Raw genomic sequence first — 14,107 nt, forward strand, 5'->3', positions numbered from 1 at the left:
AATGCTCCAGAACCGATTTTTTTGGTTTTGCACTCACTCAACCAGTCCTTAAACTGTTCATCAAATATAGTGATTATGGACCCAAACACAGCTGGGTACCCCCCACCTGCCTGTGTGGGGACCCAGAGCCTGCAGTGCCATCAGCAACCACACTTCATGTAGGCTTTGATGCTCCTCCAGGTCAGTCTAACCGTTTCCTCTTTTCATACATTGATACAAAGTCCTAACGTATTAAATCTTATTTAAGCACAGAATGATTTGTGTTGGGGACCTTAAAGATCATTTAGTTCCAACCATCCCCATCATGGGTAGGGACACCTTCCACTAGACCAGATTGTTCAAGGCTTCACCCAACCTAGCTTTGAACACCTCCAGGGAGGGTTCCACTACCTCCCTGGGCAACCAATTCCAGTGCCTCACCACCCTCACTGTAAAGAATGTCTTTCTAATATCCAGCCTAAATCTACCCTCCTCAAGCTTCAATCTACTGGGACAATATCTCCCATATCATGTAACACCTTACATATCTGAGATATCAAATGTTATAGACTTCAAAACTCATGGATCAACCACCCAAAGCCAAGAAATTAAATGTGTGATGATACTTTTTAATTTTCACTACTGACTTCACTTGTGGATGACTAAAAGCTCACACCACCACAGCCTTCACTATCACAGCTCACACCAGCTTGGCAGGTCATCAGAAATAACCTCCTGCCTGGGAATTTTTCCCTCCCTAAAGGCAGCCAACTCAAAAAAGTTTGGAAAAACAAAACAGCCCGAGGATCTGTTCACTGTACCAGAGCTACGTTCTGCATTGCTGCTCTAAGCAAATAGCTGGGTTGCGGGCAGCGACTGTGAACGCGTTGTGTGACCTTGCAGAAGTCCTTCCTCAGAATTCTAACACAGCCGCTGCTCATAGGGATACTTGAGTGCAGAACCAGAGCTTCAGGGTCTGCCACTGCTCTGACAGCTTTCAAGGAATTTATAGAAGATGCCATCTCTAAAGAGAGTGGCGGCACTCATGCGGTGCCGGGGAGCAGGCTCAGGCAGGGAGGGTTCCCCAGGGTGGAGCAGACCATCAGAATCCATGACCCAGCAGGCTCACAGGCACAGATGAGTAGCATGGTGGAAATTTCCCCTCTCTTCACCCAATGAATTTATATTTAGCTCTCCAGGGAGCAGACGTGCCAAAGAGCTGTTGTTTTGGTGGTATTTTTTGCACGGCCCCACAGGGACCCCTGCAACGTGAACTGTGGCGTGCTGGGGGAGGCTGCCAAGAAACAGCCATCACCGCCTCGCTCCACCACCACCGTGGACCAGGCACGTGAGACTGTCAACAGTCACAGCCCTCTGCCACCCATCAGACCTCTTTCTTTTTGTTTTGTTTCCCCACGTCAGCAAGCTTGCTTCCTCTTCCTCCTCCTCCCCATTTTGGGAGAGAAAGTAGAGAAAAATAGTCAGCTACAAAGAGATCTTGCTTGAGGAGCTACCAGTGAGCTACCTCCCCACCTCCTCTACCAACCCGGTCCCACATGGCCACAAGAATAAAATGTGGCATTTTAATAATAATGAATAAAGAATAAAATGAGGCATTTTCAACTTTTCCAACCCTAGTTTTGGTGAGGGAAGACCTAATGAAAAGACCCTGCTTCCCCTCTCCCCCTCCTAGGACATGGGAAGAAGACTCAACTCCTCCAGGCTGAGCTCTCCTAAGAGCATCGCTGGCACCTTGCCCTGCCCTAGCCTGTTGGTCCAAAGTCTGCTCTGTTGCAGATTAACGTTCATTAGGACTTTTTCCCAGCAAAATCGCTCTGTAAACTACGTGACACAAGAGGGGTAAGGGAACAAACCCATACTCAGCCCTTTTAACCTGGGCTGTCTCCTTTCTGCCTGAGATTTTACAAGGGAAGCACAAATTACCTGTGTCCCCATGGAGATTAAGAAAAGAAACTCTATACAACATTACAAGAAAGAACAGCTTCAAGCCACACAGCTGTCATTTGAGAAATCCTAAGTTAACCAGTAATTATAAAATGGACAAACTGGATAAACCTTGTTACACTCTATCCACCTTCAGCACATGGTCCATTGTGCCTGCTCTACACAGAAAGCCTGGGCTGCATCAAAGGCAGTGTGGGCATCAGGTCGAGGGAGGGGATTGTACCCCTCTACTCCCCTCTTGTGAGAGCCCACCTGGAGTAGAGTCCAGCTCTGGAGCCCTCAGCACAAGGACACAGAACTGCTGGAGAGGGCACAGAGGAGACCATGAAGAAGATCAGAGGGCTGGAACAGGCTGAGAGAGTAGGTATTGTTTGTCCTAGAGAAGGATTGTTCATCCAGGGAGACCTTAGAGCAGCCTTCCAGTATTTGAGGGGTCTAGAGAAGAGATATAAAGGGACTTTCCACAAAGACACAGAGTGGCAGGATGAGGGGTGATGACTTCAAACTGGAAGAAGCTCGATTTAGACTCGACATTAGGAAGGAATTCTTCCCCATGAGGGTGGTGAGGCACTGGAACAGGCTGTCCAGAGAAACTGTGGAGGTTCCAATCCAGGTAGTGTTCAGTGCCAGGTTGGATGGGGCCTTGAGCAACCTGGTCTAACAGAAGGTGTGCCTGCCCATAGCAGGGGGGTTGAAACTACATATATTTAAGATCCCTTCCAACCCAACCCATCGATGAGTCCACAAAATGTGTTTCAGCAAAATGTTGTAGGTCTCGTTCCACCTATACCTTTGCTGAAAGTGAAGCAAGCCTTTGATACTTAATGTTACATATAATTAACTGAAATGGATCTGGGGATTTATATTGGAGTATGTTAGCTTATTTGCATGTGTGCATATTTATACACACCTATTTATTTATGCAGGTATCCATACCTAAAAATTGGCCTACACCAGAGCTGACTGTCCCACAGTCTGCTTGATCTCCATACATAAATATTTGGATCTCACCCATGGAGTCAATTATCTACTGAATTGCCCTGATTTTCCATGCAAAGTTTTGCATTTAACAGCCTGAGCTCTTCCTGATCTGCCTCTCAAAGGCCATCTGCTTTCTATAACTGAAGCGGTTCTTGAAGACTTTGGCCCTGTGCAGAGTTGGAAGTCGCCAAAGTTTCCCTCCCTCCTCTGGATTTAACCTGGAAGTGAGAAAATCTGGATTGAGGGATTCAGCTGCAAAACCACCGACACGTGTGGCCATGCCCAGCAGGGCTGTGCTTGGTGGGGGTGTCCTTATCTCCTTTGAAATAAAAAGAAGGAGATAATTCCATGGCAGGTTGCTTGGGTTGGCATTTTATGGTTGGGTTTTCCCCTTCACTTTTGAAAGCAAAAAGGCTGGGTCCTTCTCCCAGTAAAGTGCCTCCAACGTGGAGTGAACAGCCCTAATCCTGCACCCCTGAGCTTGGCTGCACACTCACCACCACAAGCATCCTCGGGCTCTGGAAGACTTTTTAAAATGAAGAAATAAATCAGAAGCTCTCTCTGACAGGTAAGGACAGAGCAAACCACTCTGAAACTCACGGTTTGTTTTACTATCACTCTAATTAATCTTGTTTGGTGTCCCACCCCAAATATTTTCTCTAGAAACATTATCTACATTGTTTTGGGGGTTCTGTATTTCCAGCCCTCAGCCAAGCCCTCATAAATATTTCTGCCTGTGTCAGAGGCAGGCTGAGGGAACCTGTGATGGGAGGCACGGCGGCAGCAGCAGCAGCCTCCTGCACTCCAGGATACCCAATGCCGGAGAGAGGCAAGCAGAGATGCTCACAGCCCTCCCCGCTTCCAATGTTTTCTCGCCTGACGCTGCTACCTCTGCAATTTGCAAGTAGTCTTTAATCAGTCTTTAATCTGTCAAAACAGAGTTTTTATTATTGTTTGAGGATTGGAAAGGAAAATATGCACATCTGGTTTCAATCACAAGCTGAAGTTTGGTCTATCAGCCTGATTTGTAACAAATTACACTGAGTTTTTGCTCTAGAGGATTTCCTAAGGCGGGGGGGGGGGCATGCATTGGCAAGGTACACCAGCGTCTGGGGAGACCACATAGCACCAAGAGAGACAGTGGCACTGCCCAGGGACAGGCACTAAGCTGCTGCATACTCCCTGTCTCCATCAAGTAAATCAAATCTCAAAATTGTTGAGGAGAAAACCCTTATTAATGGAATCTTCACATGCAGCTATATGTGAAGACCTCATGCACAGTACAATTGGAATGACATGATGTCACTGAATGAAGAAATAAGACTTAAAGACTGTATACGACAACTCGGTTGCCAGAACACTTTCCACAGCAAGGAAAACTTCTCATTTGGTGCTGGAGACCCCCCTTGAGGGGCACAGCGCAGCTGGCAAAGCCTCATAGCACAAGTCATCACCACCATGAGCTACCTCACACATCCCAGGTGTGAAAACCACCGCAAGACACCACAGGAAGCTGTGCGACGGCCCGAGTTAGGCTGGGAAGCATCTCTGCAGTGATGCTCAACCACATCCACTGCTCCCCTGGGCTGCAGTCCCTCTATGAGAGACCCCCAAACATGGGGAGCACCAAGCAGAGCTCGCTCGCTGACATCCAAGTTGCAGTAAAACATCCCGCTCGGCCCGCAGAAAGGAAAGCACGTGTTGATCCATTCGGAGGCAGAAATTCCAGAGGCAGAATAACGTGAGGAGGAAAAGGCGGCTCAACTTCGGGGAGGCGACTTTCCCCCACAGCCCGGACAGGCGACTCAAGACCGTCCTCAAGTGCTTTCCCCGACACCGCCGCACACAGCCCACGCCGCCGCCGGGGCACATGCCAACCCCGCAGCACCCCGCTCCCTACGGACTCTCGAAGGCGGCCAAGCCACGCAGCACCGAAATGTCCTGAGCCCCATCTAAGCTCTCGTCCCCCGGGGGCCGACAGCGGTGGGGAGCGGAGAGCCGGCGGCACAAAGACGGGCAGCCCCCAGCCTCGGTCCGCCCGGGCGGAGCGGAAAACCCAGAGGGAGTGGGATGAGCAAGGGCCGGCGGGGTGGTCCCATCTTTGTGGGAGGCCGCCGTTACCCTCCGCGCCCCCAAACCCCTCTGTACCCAGGGCAGGGCACTGCCGCCCTTTGTCCGGACCCCACACCCCAGGGACAGCTCAGCGGGACCCCCAGGCAGGCCGCGAGTAACAGCACAGAGCGGCCCAGGCACGATCTGGGCTCTTACCGTGGTGGCGGCGGCGCGGCCCGGCCGGGCCGGCTGTGGGCTCCGCTCCGAGCCGCGCTGCCTCCGCCGCCGCCACCGCCGTGCTGCGGGCGGGGCGGGCGGAGGGAGGGAGGGAGGGAAAGAGGGAGGGAGGAGGAAATGCGCTTGTCACTTCCTGAGCGGGGCTGGCGGAGGCAGGGCCCGGCCCGCACCTGCGGAGCCCCGATGGAGCCCCTGCCCCGAGTGGGGACCCGCGCATGGGGGAGTGTCGGTGCGAGATAAAATGGAAGGAAAGATGCCTGGCCGGCGCCCTGAGCGGGTACCCCGGAGGTGAACATCGCTCCGAAGGAGCGTGTCGGGGAAAAGAACGAAAATAATAAAAAGCAGCGCTATCAGGCGGCGATCAGGTGTGGAATGGCGGGAAAGGGGGGCGCGGCGGCGGGCACCACCACAGCCCGCCGCCCGGCATGGCAGTGGGACTGGCTGGCCGTGGCTCCGCTGCCCCGTTCGGTGGCCGAGAGTGACTCCTGGTGGCACGGCCGGCCCGGGAGGAGGAGCACAGAAGAGAGCAGGAATCCACCAGTGCCCTGGGAGGGTCCACCCAGTAGGCATTGCTACAATTTTTTTGACACCCAGGGTGGTAAAACACTGGCCCAGGTTGCCTAGAGAGGTCAGGTCAGGGCTCTGAGTAGCGTGGCCTAGTTGAAGATGTCCCTGCTCACTGCTGCGGGGTGTTGGACTAAACAACCTTGAAAGGCCCCCTTCCAACCCAAACCACTCTGTGATTCTATAAGAAGCAGCCTTGAAGTCTGTCACAGATGTACACTGTCCACCTCTGTACTCATCAGTGAGATTCGACCAAAAAAAATCCCACTCCCCAATTTTCCTCCCATTTTTTTCAGCATTTCTGCTTGTTCTGGAAGAGTAACCTCATTTGTACAGGTTGGAGTCTGACCTGCTGGAGAAAGCTCTGGAGAAAAGAACCTGAGAGTCCTGGTAGAAAACAGGATGACCGTGAACCAACAATGTGCCCTCACAGCTATAGCAAATAGCCTTCTGGGGTGCACTAAGAAGAGTGTGGCCATCAGGTCCAAGAAAGGTTCTCCTGCCCCTCTATTCTGCCATGGTGAGGCCTCATCTGAGACACTGTGTCCAGCTCTGGGCTCCTCAGCTCAAGGACAAGGAACTACTGCAGAGAGTCCAGCAGAGAGACAATTAAGATGATGAGGAGACAGGAACATCTATCTTATGAGGAAAGGCTGAGAAAGGTAGGTCTGTGTATCCTGTAGGAGACTGAGGGGCATCTCATTAATGCTTATAAATATCTACAGGGTGACTGTCAGGAGGATGGAGCATGACTCTTTTCAGTGGTGTCCAGTGGCAGGACAAGGGGCGGTGGACACAAACTGGAACACCAGAAATTCCATGTAAACAAAAGGAAAAAAATCATCACTGTGAGGGTGCTGGAGCACTGGAACAGGCTGCCCAGAGCAGCTGTGGTGTCTCCTTCTCTGGAGAGAATCTAAACCTGCCTGGATGAATTGCTGGGTGATTTACCTTAGGTAACTGTGCTCTAGCATGGGGGTTCATCTAAACAACCTTCAGAGGTCCCTTCCAACCACTACTATTCTGTAATTTCTTTTGGGAGCACAAGCTCAGCCAAATACTGCTAGGCTGAAGGTGGCTGTGGGTCCTCTGCAATATTCAAAGACATGTCTGCCTGGCTTCACTTGGGAGGTGGCCTTTAGAAGCAATCTGCTCCAACAATAACATTTCCCATCCATCCAAGCTGAAGTGCACACAGCACGTAGGCTTCTTCCGAGGGCGAGCGTCATTAGCGAACAAGGAAACTACATGACAGCTAAAAGGAAGATTTAGAACTCATTACCAAACAGAGCCTAAACATTAATCATGAACATATGCAAGCAGGCAACGCAGATGTCATCAGGAATGAATCTGGGGCTGAATTTCATCCACCCAGATGGATAGCTGGGCACATGGCTGGGGATGGCAAGTGGGAACAAGTGAGGGCATGTGTATGCTGAACAGCAAGAGAGGCTTTATTTGTGTAGCTCAGCACTGCTTTGGGTGTCCTGCCCTGCTGATGCATGGCCAAAGATACCAAACAAATATCAGTATTTAATGTAATAAGGGAGCTAAGGAAGGAGAAGTAAGCAGCTCCCACCAAAGCAGGAAGGACTGATCTCAACAGAAGTTGCTCCGTACTCCGTGCATATAAAATGAGACAAGAGCAGCCAGTATGAGAGGGGCTATCAAAAGGCTTTGATGATGCAAAGGGGCTTTTGCATCAAGCTCATCCATCCCACTCAGTATTTGCTCTTCTTATGGCCTATTGAGACTGGTAGCAAAAAATAAATGGTTGCAAACTCCTTTTCTAGAACTTCAGGAATCAAGTTTAAAAATGTTTTCTTGTGGTTTCCCAGATGAATGTTTCAGTAATAAAGCCTGCAGCATAATTGAATCCATTCCCGTGGCAGCCTTGCACAGTGCAGGCTTGGTCTCCAAGAATCCAGCAGACAGTTGCTTTCTGTCTGCCTCTCAGCTTGATCCAAACCCAGCATTTTCTTCCTCTCATCCCCTTTGCTTTCCAACAGATGAGCTGGCAGTGGAACGTTACCAGTGTGCATGAAAGCCTGTTGCCAAAGCATAAACCTGTCTTCCACTGATAGTATTTTCAGTAATGTTTAAATGTAAAAAGCTGGGCAGAGAGGTTCCTGCTCTGGTGACAGGAGAGAGGATCTTTGTCAGAAGGGGAAAAGATGGAAATCACTTTCAAGCTTTAAAGAACCGGGCATGAGAGTTTAGTCATCGTGGCCACAAAATTCATTCAGTGAAATTCTGAGCTGATTTAATTGGTGTTTTTATCTTGAGTGTCAGCACCTTTGCTACCCACTGATTAGGAGCCTTCCTTACAGAGATGGAAACTCTGTGGGTAGGAAAAAAAATCTTACAATCCCCATGATCCTCCCGAAATCATACCGGGGTCCAAGTCATTAAAACATTTCAATGTAACAGTGCTAAGCCCAGCGGATAGACTTCCTTCACTTCCAGCATGCAGGATTTGGCTGCAGCCACAGCCTGCTTTCTGTGCTGCCTTTCTAACGCTTCACCGTCTGCTCCAGTTTGTTGTTATTCGAGTCATACACACCATGGTTGCTAATAATTTCAGAAGTGTCCTTTTCATGATGACCTACAACTCTGCAACGTTCTGAGCAGCTAAGCAATCCCAGTTATTTATGGTTTTATCCTTCTGCTTCTCCTGCCAAGCAAGGAGCACAGGTAAGGGCCACTCAAGGCCAACCAGAGTGAGCGTCCTGGTCACAGGCTGATGTCTTAGGCTATGCCAGGAACTTGTGTGCTCACAAGGGACATCTTTATTGCACTGAACATCTCCAACAGCATCTGAGGCCAGCTTCAGAAGCCACACTCCAGTTTCAAGGGAAATCTTGAAATTCACAGAATCTCAGTAACAATGAGCAATATTTGAAATAAGTATTTTGTGCCCAGGGAACAAGCTCAGCTCTGTAACAGGACTGATGTGAGGTTTGGCTTTGTTGGTTTGGTGGTTTTTATATTGTTGTTTTGGTTTGTGGGTAGTTTTTTGCTTGTTGGAAAAGACCTTGAAGATCATCAAGTCCAATAATTATCCAACTTTTCCTAAGTCTGATGCTAAACCATGTCACTCGTCACATCTCTGTGGCTTTTAAACACCTCCAGGGATGGAGATACAACCCCTGGGCAGCCTGTTCCAGGGCTTGACAGCCCTCTGAGGGAAGAAATTTTTTTTAATATCCAAACTAAACCTCCCCTAGCACAACTTGAGGCTTTTTCCTCTCATCCTATCACTTCTTGTTAGGGAGACCAATCCCCACTTCACTCCAACCTCCTTTCAGGGAGTTGTAGAGAGTGAGGTCTCTCCTCAGCCTCCTTTTATCCAGACTAAACAACCCCAGTTTCCTTAGCCACTCCTCAGAAGACCTGTTCAGATACTTCACCTTCTAGGTCAGAGAGTATGTCAATCAAGGAGACTCAAAACCCTAAACAAGTAAAGCACTGCTGTGCAGAGAAGCTTGTAACAAGGAGTATAATTTTTACTACATTTGGCATACAATGGAATTTGCACCAAACCTATAAATCCTTCTTTTATTTTCCAGGTTATTTGCTGCACATGTGCAACAGCTTTGTGTTTCAGTTCATTTTGCCTGCTGCCTCCCTGACTGCCTTGGGCCTGCTGCGCTGCCCCAGCCTAGGTGCAATAGAAACAGATGATGGATAAAATAAATAGACCATGAAATACAGATGCGGAGCCATGAAAGTGCTAATTGCTTTGTCAGCCCTGCCTACATCTGAATCGGCTTAAGATAAGCCAGGAGTTAGTTGTCCATCACTCAGAAAACCCAAGGCAGCTTTGGACATGCCCCAAAGCAGCATGCTATGCTAGATAATGTGGTACCCAGCGAGTTCAGGTGCCCTAGGGTAGGGCAGCAGTCAGTGAGGCTAATTACTACTGCAAATTGGAGTAAAGGAGCCTGGATCCATCTGCCTGAAACACCAACCTGTCTTTTAGGGAAGCATTAGAGAAAATCTAATTGATGAACCTTCAGCCTGACAAACCTTTTCTTGTTTGGTGCTTCAGGCTGGGTGCAGGCTTATCACTCTAAGCCTGCATGTCCCTGTGCTGCTGACTAGAGGTTTCCGTTCACAACCCTATCAACATTTCAAATTACTCAATAAATGCACATTCTTCCCACCTCTGCTTGACATGTGACACTGTCCATGAATACTTGGCTGCTGGAGGGACTGTGCTGAGGTTCATTTCTGTTCCCTCACCAGTGTTTATTAGCTCTGGCTCTCCAGCGCAGGCTTACGCACTTGTGATTATCCAGAATTTATATGCTACCTTGAGGCTACATCATTTGTTTGCCTGACAGCACTCAGTTTAATTTCTAGTCACCTAGAAATGAGCTTGTTTCAAGCTATACTATTACCTAACAAATGAAAATGAAGCCACAGGTTGGCTTTTCCCTTCTTTGTGTCAAATAAAACATGCCAGTGCTCTTTTTCCTCCCTTGTCTTGAGGCTGTAACAACTCATCCCCTAGGTATCCATTAATTGTTCTTCAATTTAGCTGCTACCTGCAAGTTTTAGATCATACTCAATGTAATTCCAGCCAAGGTGCACCATAGAGATGTCCCTTTTACAGGCATCCATACCACCTATTCAGCCAGGGGGTGGGTAATACTGCATGGCACAGACCTTGCTCTCCTCTCACCCCAAGAAAGAGCAAACAATGGGAATGCAAAGACAGAGATCTCCTTACAGCAACACAAAGCCCTGGCCTGTTTATGTTCTCTCCACATACTTTACAGGAGACTATTCAAAATGTTAAAATGCTTAGAGGGGCTATAAAATAAAGCATTACTGTAACAAGTCATGTTCTTTACCTTTCAGAGTAGGAAAGCAATCTGACTGCTAAAACAGTGAGAATTTTGCTGTATGTTGCTAAATACCATACTTTTGTCTGGTATGAAATAACATACGTTTGGGCAGGTTTTTTACCAGGCACCCTGGCACACAGTAGAATGGACATAGTGGAGGATATATACACACAGATTTTCTTTACAGTGGCTACAGTGGTGCCAGTGCATTCCTGGAATGTGGAAATACACAGAAGCCAGTGTCAGTGATGAAGGAAAGCATGTGCCAGAAAAGCTATTCAAGAACTCATCCTTACGTAAAAATAACTCTGAAGAAGCTGCCAAGATCAGTTGTCAGCTCAGCTTGGGAGCTTTGTGGGTATCTGTGTGTCTTGCATGCATGGATTCACCTGGTACATCTGGATACAAAGTGAGTGGTTTCAGTTCATCAACTCATTTGTTCACTCAGGCCTTTGGCACTTCAGGCCCACAGATGCTGCAGCCTGCATCAGAAACCCATGCAGAACTGAAACAACTTGGATGCAAATTACATGAGAGAACATCTCCATGTTCCATCAGAAGAGAACTTTTATCACTGCTTAAAGACAAAGATAATGCAAATGCTGTGAAGACATTAGCCCAGCCTTAGAGAGCACTCTGCTCCTGTACAGCACATCTTGTACCACAGGCACAGCTTCTATACTGGCATCCTCTGGTCAGTCTTGGAAACACCTCAGCGTTGCACTGAAGGTGTGGAGCAGTATCCTCACAGGACTGTTTATTGCACACTATATTTCCTCTCCAGAGACTCACTCCTGAGGCCTGTATGGTGAGACATGCACTTCTTAACTCAGATCTAACCAGCTCTCCTGTAGAGAGCAATGGCAGGATTGAAAACCCAAACATCTGAAAGTTCCTTTTACAAACTATTCTGAAAAACAGAAATGGAACAAAAAAATAAAATGAGAGTCCTGTCTCTGTTGATGTCTAATACCCCAATTACTATAACACAACCCAGGCAGTTGGTCACTCCTAGTTCTCAGAAAGGGTGACAGTGGATTTGAAATGAAGAGGGTGAGCCCATAATGCAAACAGTTATTTCAACTGGATGCTCACGATAATAACCTGAAGAAATATTCTCCTGATAGGACAGAAAGCCTGTAGTTAGATGCTTCATCACTATTGGCCCTGTCCAGAAGAGTGGCTGCCATACTTATATTAGTGTTTCTGATGTAACCTAACAGCTCTTCAGAAAAATTGTGGCTCCCAGATATTCTTCATTATAGACCACAGAGTTATACTGAAGTTTGAGAGCAGAATAGTAATTCCTTAAAAAAAATCTAACATTTAGCAAACAACCTACAGACAGTCCTGCAGTTGACTATTTGTGCTCCTTAAGGATTGTTAAATCATAGAATGGTTTGGGTTGGAAAGGACCTTAAAGATCATTTGTTCCACATCTCCTGCCACAGGAAGGGACACCTTCAGCCAGACCAGGCTGCTAAACCCAACCTGGCCTTGAACACTGGCAGGTTTGGAGCCTCCACACCCTCTCCAGGCAACCTGTTCCAGTGCCTCACAAGAATTTCTTCCTAAGGTGTAATCTAAATCCAGCTTCTTCCATTACCCCTCATCCTGTTGCTACATGCCTCTCCAGTCTTCTGTAGGCCCCTTCAAATACTGGAAGGCTGCTCTAAGTTCTCCCTGGAGCCTTCTCTTCTCCAGACTGAACAACCACCAACTTTTGCAGCCTGTACTCATAGCAGAGGTGCACCACCCTCTAGTTATCTTTGTGGCCCTCCTCAGGACCTGTTCTAACAGTTTCATGTTCTGGATCCTCATGGGGGACACTGGCAAAAAGCTCCCTTTCCCTTCCAGTCTTCCAGACATCTCACTGTGTTTTGCATAACACTCATGATACCAGGCAGAAAGCCCTGCGAGAATTTCATCCTTCTGCATGTTGTGGATCAACAAGGGAACATAAAACCTTTCTGTTCTGCCTATGTTTATACCAAACTGTTTATTCCCAGATCCAGAAAGGTATGCCAGCTCTGCAGCATCATCTAGCTCAAACTTGGTACTACAGGAAAAGTCTGTGGGCTCAACTGCTATTGAGATCCATGGGAGATGTTAGCTTTACCACCCACAAACCTCATATTTGACAGGGAAGTCACATACACAGTCCTCAGATAGCAAAACAATAGCAGAATGTATTTCACATGCTGCATTTGTTCCACATACGGAGTACTGTGTCCAGTTCCAGGCTCCCCAGTTCAAGAGGGACAGAGAGTCCAGTGGAGGCTGCAAAGACGATTAAGGGACTGAAGCATCAACCTGAGGGGGAAAGGCTGAGAGACCTGGAGGAAATCTTATCAATGATGATTAATAGCTAAAATGTGAGGGTCAAGAGGATGGAGCTAGTCTCTTTTCAGTGGTGCCCAGTGATAAGACAAAGGGCAATGGGCACAAACTGGAATAAGAACAGGAAGTTCCACCTAAGCGTAAGGAAACAACTTTCCTGTGAGGGTGCTGGAGCACTGTAACAGGCTGCCCAGAGAGGCTGCAAAGTCTCCTTCTCTGGATAGATTCAAAACCTGCCTGGTTGTGATCCTGTGCAAGCAGCACAACTTACATATGGGAATCAAAGAGATGCCCTAAACATCCTGCCAGAGTACACGCCCATTAAAATTTTCTTGTGTTAACTCTACCTGATGGCAACTGGGCTTCAAAACAGTCATAGTCCTTTTATTGGGGTTGTTATCAGTACTCTGAATCCTTTGTTTGACTCCATCAAAAAAGTCCTGTCTGAATTACCACTTGAATTTAAGAGTACATTCTACTGCAATAGTTACCCAAATGGCAACAAGACCATGACTTTGGCAGTGGAGCTAGAAACCCACGCCTGACTAAATATGTGGATACTCAAAGGGACCCAGCCTTCTCACCACTGCTGATAGACCACTCTGCCAATGGCACCAGTGTATCTCCTTTTGCAGAAAGATGTCAATTTAGGATTACTGCTTTGCACCACTCTGCAAATACTGCCTTATTTCCTATCCTGGCCAAGGGCTAAAAGTATTTCTTGACTTTTAAAGATCTCCTGAACCCTAGAAACTAGTAGAAATCTAAAAAGCAGGAGAAGTAATTCTCTGATAAGCAAAACAGAAACAAAACCTGACTGCCTAACAGGGCTCCCATGATGTTTGAAAGGCCAAATTTATTGTAATCCACAAATGTGTTTGTTAAGGCATAAAGAAATCTCACCTCTCTGCTTTCAAGCAGTATTCTGAAAACACAAGAGAAGAAATAGAGGCAAAGAAATTAAGAAAAGGGATAAATAAAAAATATATTTAAAGCAAAAGGAAAAAGGAACAGATAGTTATGCTTTGAATTCTTTTGGAATTATGCAAGCTAAAATCTCTCCTGAGAAACTCACTGGGAAGCATACAGTCATTGCTGGTTCTTCAGACATTACGATTTAGCAAACTAACAATGGA

At 47.5% G+C, this 14,107-nt stretch overlaps 1 protein-coding gene across 1 annotated transcript in view; it reads right to left on the reverse strand.

The window, feature by feature from the left end:
• The window catches only part of FAM53B (family with sequence similarity 53 member B), a 47,127-nt gene extending 41,832 nt beyond the window's left edge, over positions 1 to 5,295 (reverse strand). The window contains exon 1 of the mRNA XM_054174659.1: positions 5,194 to 5,295. The gene's annotated coding sequence lies outside the window, so the exon portion shown is untranslated. The remainder of the gene's footprint in view (positions 1 to 5,193) is intronic.
• Positions 5,296 to 14,107: the final 8,812 nt, after the last annotated feature.

This window comes from Dryobates pubescens, chromosome 30 (assembly GCF_014839835.1).
Source record: "Dryobates pubescens isolate bDryPub1 chromosome 30, bDryPub1.pri, whole genome shotgun sequence".
NCBI lineage: Eukaryota > Metazoa > Chordata > Aves > Piciformes > Picidae > Dryobates > Dryobates pubescens.